At 50.8% G+C, this 5,571-nt stretch overlaps 1 non-coding gene and 1 pseudogene across 1 annotated transcript; both read right to left on the reverse strand.

Moving 5' to 3' along the window:
- Positions 1–974: 974 nt before the first annotated feature.
- LOC146720645 (5.8S ribosomal RNA) lies at positions 975–1,129 on the reverse strand. The gene has a single exon (XR_014925995.1). It is a non-coding gene; the product is annotated as a 5.8S ribosomal RNA (ribosomal RNA).
- A 793-nt stretch (positions 1,130–1,922) lies between these two features.
- On the reverse strand, positions 1,923–2,652 carry LOC146720646 (small subunit ribosomal RNA; annotated as a pseudogene; the record flags this gene model as incomplete).
- Between the last annotated feature and the right edge of the window lie 2,919 nt (positions 2,653–5,571).

Here is a 5,571-nt window from a genome sequence, read left to right on the forward strand (position 1 = left end):
TTATTAATAAGAGGGAGAGAGAGAGAGAGAGCGTCGAACGAGAGAGCAGCAGCGGCAGCACACGAAATACGCGAGAAGGCAAATCGCCGGGGCGCTAACCGCACACACACTCGTTGGTGGTAATGAAGACGATATATCGCGGGGTTCGAGATTCTCGGCTCTCCCTTCTCTTTTATATACGAAATTCGGGCGGAATCGATTCGACGAGTACACGACGCGGCGCGCCGGTCCCCTTTTTTCGCTTTACGAAAATTTCGTGGACTCGGACACGCGGTCGGCTCGCGATTCAAAACCCTTCTCCGTAAAGAGGTAAAGGATTACAAATGCTTTCTCCGCCGGACGACGACGCGCCTTATATTTCTCCGTAATACCGTTATGTGTGCGGGCAAGGGCGCCTCGGCATAAAACGCGCGAGCGCTATCGCACCGAGAGACGCGGCACAGAGTGCGAGAGCAGTCCGGTCAGTCTGTGTGATGTACGGAGAGGAGAGACGGTGAGACAAGCGCTACCTACTTTCGGGAGACAACGACGCACGCGCCGCTCTAGGGAAAGCGGTGCCATTCACCGTCCTGACCCTTTTTTTGGCCGTTTGTTGCTCCCTTCGCGCGCGCTCTTACTCTCATCCCATTTCTCCTCGGCTCTCGCGTACACACACGACTTGGATACACAAACACGCTCCCCCTCTTAATTCGCGCAGCATTCTCTGGGCGCGCGTTCGCCAACGTTTTACACGCTTGTGCACATCTCCTCCTCATTATTATTATTATTATTTCGGTGTGTCATTTCAGACGACGTCAGGATTTGCACCGCGGCCGGTCGGCGCGGCACAGGCACCTCGGGCGAACGTCCAACGATCGCTCGTACGCCCATTGTAAGCGTTGCACAGGGCACAGGCGACGCGCGCGCCATTCTCTGGTCGCCCGCGTCGTGGCCGTGCGCGCTTTTCGGGCGCAAGCAGTTTAGGGGTACTAAAACAACCCTCAGCCAGGCGTGGTCCGGGAATTGTATCTGTGGACCGCAATGTGCGTTCGAAATGTCGATGTTCATGTGTCCTGCAGTTTACAAGTTGACGCGCAATTAGCTGCGTTCTTTATCGAACCACGAGCCAAGTGATCCACCGTTCAGGGTAATCGTTCGAAATTTTTGCGTTCGCGAAGAAACGCGCTTCTCGTTCAACCATCGTGGTCTCTTCTCACGGACGAGAGAAAGAGAATAATCGTGGTGGCTCTTCGATCAGCCGAGGACGCGCGCGGACCGCCGCCTCCCGCCAGGGAAGGCTACGGCACAAAGATAGAGTTGTGTGTTTCTCGTTCGGAGCGTCTCTCCCGCAACGGGAGAGCCGGGGCGGAAGCTCTTTGAAGAAACCGTCGGACCGACACAGTTGACAGATTGGTCGAAATATCATCGATTCCTTCTTTGTGTTATATATATATTATAATAATATATGGGGGTCTTCTCGCTCGGCACTCGCGGTCGCACACCGTGTGTTCTCGGCACGCTGACCGCTGCCCCGCGACAACGGGGAGGGCGCGCGTCGACGAACGTCGTGGGTGCTGCACACACGCGTGCGCGGGCATAGGTTACCACCGGTTCGCGCTCAACGCCGAATCGACGCTCTGTGTGTGTGTGGCCGGAGAATGGCACACACACGAGCGTGATCGCGAAGCGTCTCGCTCCAAATCGTCGTCGAACACCGCCGGGCGCGCTGCTCTGCTTGCCGACTACTTTCGGTCAGAGAGGCGCGACGGCGTCCGTCGTTATATCAAAACACAACCAACAAATTCCGTCAAATCCGTTATTTTCTTTTTCTCTGAGAGCGCCTTTTCAGCGCGTCCATTCAGTCGCCGACTGCTGCGAGCGCGCGTCTCTCCCAAAAAAGAGGACTCTCGACGCAGAGCAGGACCTCCGGAACGTTAATGATCCTTCCGCAGGTTCACCTACGGAAACCTTGTTACGACTTTTACTTCCTCTAAATGATCAAGTTTGGTCATCTTCCCGGCAACATCGGCAATGCCGAGACATTGCCGCGCACCAGTCCGAAGACCTCACTAAATCATTCAATCGGTAGTAGCGACGGGCGGTGTGTACAAAGAGGCAGGGACGTAATCAACGCGAGCTTATGACTCGCGCTTACTGGGAATTCCTCGTTCATGGGGAACAATTGCAAGCCCCAATCCCTAGCACGAAGGAGGTTCAGCGGGTTACCCGGGCCTTTCGGCCAGGGAACACACGCTGATTCCTTCAGTGTAGCGCGCGTGCGGCCCAGAACATCTAAGGGCATCACAGACCTGTTATTGCTCAATCTCGTGCGGCTAGAAGCCGCCTGTCCCTCTAAGAAGATTTGTTTGTACGTTGGTAGTAAAAACCCGCCAGCCGAAGCCGGGGGCCTTCGCGATACCATAAGGTACGCCTATTTAGCAGGCTAGAGTCTCGTTCGTTATCGGAATTAACCAGACAAATCGCTCCACCAACTAAGAACGGCCATGCACCACCACCCACCGAATCAAGAAAGAGCTATCAATCTGTCAATCTTTCCGGTGTCTGGGCCTGGTGAGGTTTCCCGTGTTGAGTCAAATTAAGCCGCAGGCTCTTCTCCTGGTGGTGCCCTTCCGTCAATTCCTTTAAGTTTCAGCTTTGCAACCATACTTCCCCCGGAACCCAAAAGCTCTGGTTTCCCGGAAGCTGCCCGCCGAGTCATCGGAGGAACTTCGGCGGATCGCTAGCTGGCATCGTTTATGGTTAGAACTAGGGCGGTATCTGATCGCCTTCGAACCTCTAACTTTCGTTCTTGATTAATGAATGAGGGAGAGAATGAGAGCGTTGCGGAAGTGAGTGAGATAGCGTGTATGAGAGTAATTGGTGCGAGACTCCGTAAATTCCTGTTTACGGAGACGAACAAAATTTCAAAGAGTGCGAGTGAGAAAATACTGGACATTGTGGGAGAATATGAGGAACAGATGATGAAAATGTTGTGCAAAAATAAGAGAATACAGGGGAAACTGGATGAGTGTATGCGTCGAGCGAGTCGGGATTTAGCCTACGGCGGAAGTGGAATGAGCTATGCGAGCGTGAGTGCGAAAAATGTTGAAAAGAGCGTGATTGAAAAGGTACAGGAAGTGAATGTGAAAACGAGTGAAAACGAAAGAGAAAAGTTATGCGGTAATAGTGAGAGCGGATGATGCAAGTGCGAGTGTGACAAGTGAGGAAGTAAAGGAGAGAATGATGAAGCATGTGAGCAAGTCACTGAATGTGCGTGTGAAAGCGGTGAGGAAAGTGAGGAAATGGAGGTGTAGCGATTGAGACGATGAGCGAGAGTGAGTTGAAAAGAATAAGAGAGTGTGGTCAGTTTAAGAATGCTGGCCTAAAGGTTGAGCTGCCTCGCAAGATAGGCCCAAAGATCATCTTGTACGATGTTGCCGAATGATATGGCGAGTGAAGTGTTAATGAGAGAAATGTATGAGAGGGAGCTTGAAAAGGGCGAGTGGATGAGAGAGTATGTATGGAACGTGTGCGGGTTGTGAGTAGGAATGCGAAGAAAGATGCAACCTGCGGAAATGTGATATTAGAAGTTACGAGTGCAATAAGAAATGTGCTCTGTAGTGACGGACGAGTGTTTGTGCATTGGAAGGCCTTTAAGGGTGAAGAGTTTTTCAGTGTGCTGAGGTGCCACAAGTGCTTCGCATTTGGGCACATTATGCAGCAATGCACCGAAAAGGAAAGACTGTGCCAAAAATGTGGATGTGTAGGACACATGATGAGAGATTGTACAAGGAAAGTGTGTGGTAGAAACTGTAAGCTGAAAGGGAGCAAATGTGATCACTCGGTTCTGTCCGAAGTGTGTCCGGAATACGTGAGAGCGTTAGAGAGAGAGAAAGCGAGAATAAATGACGAATGAATGGTGCGTGAATGTTGGTGCAGTATAACTGCCAGAGAGCGTATGCGGTTATGTGTGATCTGGGTGAGATGAATGCGCGAACGTCGAGTGGAGTGTAGCACGTGCTGCAAGAACCGTATGAAAGGCATGGACGTGTGGTGGGCTTGCCCATAGGTATGGATTGATTGTGTGCGAAAGTGGGACGGTGAAAGCACAGTGGTGGTAATGACTCTATGTTAGACGTGATGTGCGTGAGAGAGTGTACGAATAAGCTTGGAGTGAGTGTGTGGTTCAAGGGGGACTTTGGCGAAAGGTATGTGGTGTCCATGTATTGCCAGTAGGGTAAGTGTATCGATCCGTACTTGGCGTACATGGACAGAGTATGTGAGACGGCCGGGAGAAAAGCGTCTGCGATAGGTATGGATGCTAATGCCCGTCCTCCCCTTGTGGTAATAGCAAGGGTGGAGGGCAGCAGAGAGAGTGAAGCGCGTGGTAGAGTGATTGAGAATGGATGATTGCGAGCGGGATGAATGTTGTTGAATGAGCCAAGCGAGTTTTACTCGTTCAGCGGCCGAATGTGAGAGTGACATCGATGTCACTTTCGTGAACGGCGTGCATGGAGGGTGCCGGTATGAGTGGGAGTAAAGCCCGACTGGGAGTGAGTGACCATAACGTATTGTTAATACGGATGGTACACAGAGAGAATGTAGGTACGATGAGGGCATGCGTAGATGGTGTGCAAGGACGTAGACTGGGAAGGAGATATGTGTGATATGCGAGAAAGTGCTTAGAGGGGGGGGCGAGCGCCAAAAAGAACGGATGCGAGACTTTTAGAGCGAAAATAAATGGGTCCAAGTGGGGAAAAATCGTGGATAAGGTTAACCTTGTATGCTAGGAAGGGTTGGGGTGGGGGGCGGTACTTGAGAAAATGAAAAGGGTGTAGGAAGGCAGACGGCCTACCGGTTTCGAGAAAAAGGGGAAAAAAGGGGAAATGGAAGAAAAATTTTTAAAAATAATTTTTGTTTTCGGGGTATAAGGGGGGAAAAGGAAAAATGTGGAGAATTGGGGAAAAATTTGTGTGGTGACTGGGAAAAGGATCCATGGAGCGTGTTATAAGGGTGCATGGGGGAAAACGTGATGGGTTTTTAAATTTTAAATTTGGAAAAAAAAAATGGGTGAAGAGTGACATTCCCCGGAAAAAAAAACGCGGAGACTAATAAAAAATTCTCCCGGGACAAGACAAAGGGGATAGACGCCAAGGGGGAAATTTAGGAGGAAAAAAACATTTGAAAAGGGGGCGAAGTGGTTTTTGGGATTTAGATCGATGAAATGGGTAAGGGGACCTGGTATGGGGGTTTTTGATTTCTTTGATTTTTCGACGATTTTTTGGGGTGTTCCCGGGATGGGGGAAAAGAATTATTTTTATGTTTTTAAAAAACGTTTTCCCCCCGCTGGAAAACCCCCCCCGGGGGGAGGTTTTTTAAGTCCCCCATAAACCAGGTTTGACCTTTGGGCTTTTAGGGGCCCCCTTTACGCTGTTCGTTTCTGGGGAAAGTGTTGGAGCGAATAGGGTTTTGGAAAATCGAGCCCAACGATGTTTGGAAGAAGTGTGACCTCATTTCGGATTTGTAAGGAACCCCGGGGGGGCCGAGGATGCGTGGAATCGGTCATGACTGGGGGAAAAAGGGCGGAAGAAA

Source organism: Nylanderia fulva, unplaced genomic scaffold (genome assembly GCF_048542155.1).
Source record: "Nylanderia fulva isolate GAGA-0341 unplaced genomic scaffold, ASM4854215v1 Scaffold644, whole genome shotgun sequence".
Classification (NCBI taxonomy): Eukaryota; Metazoa; Arthropoda; class Insecta; order Hymenoptera; family Formicidae; genus Nylanderia; species Nylanderia fulva.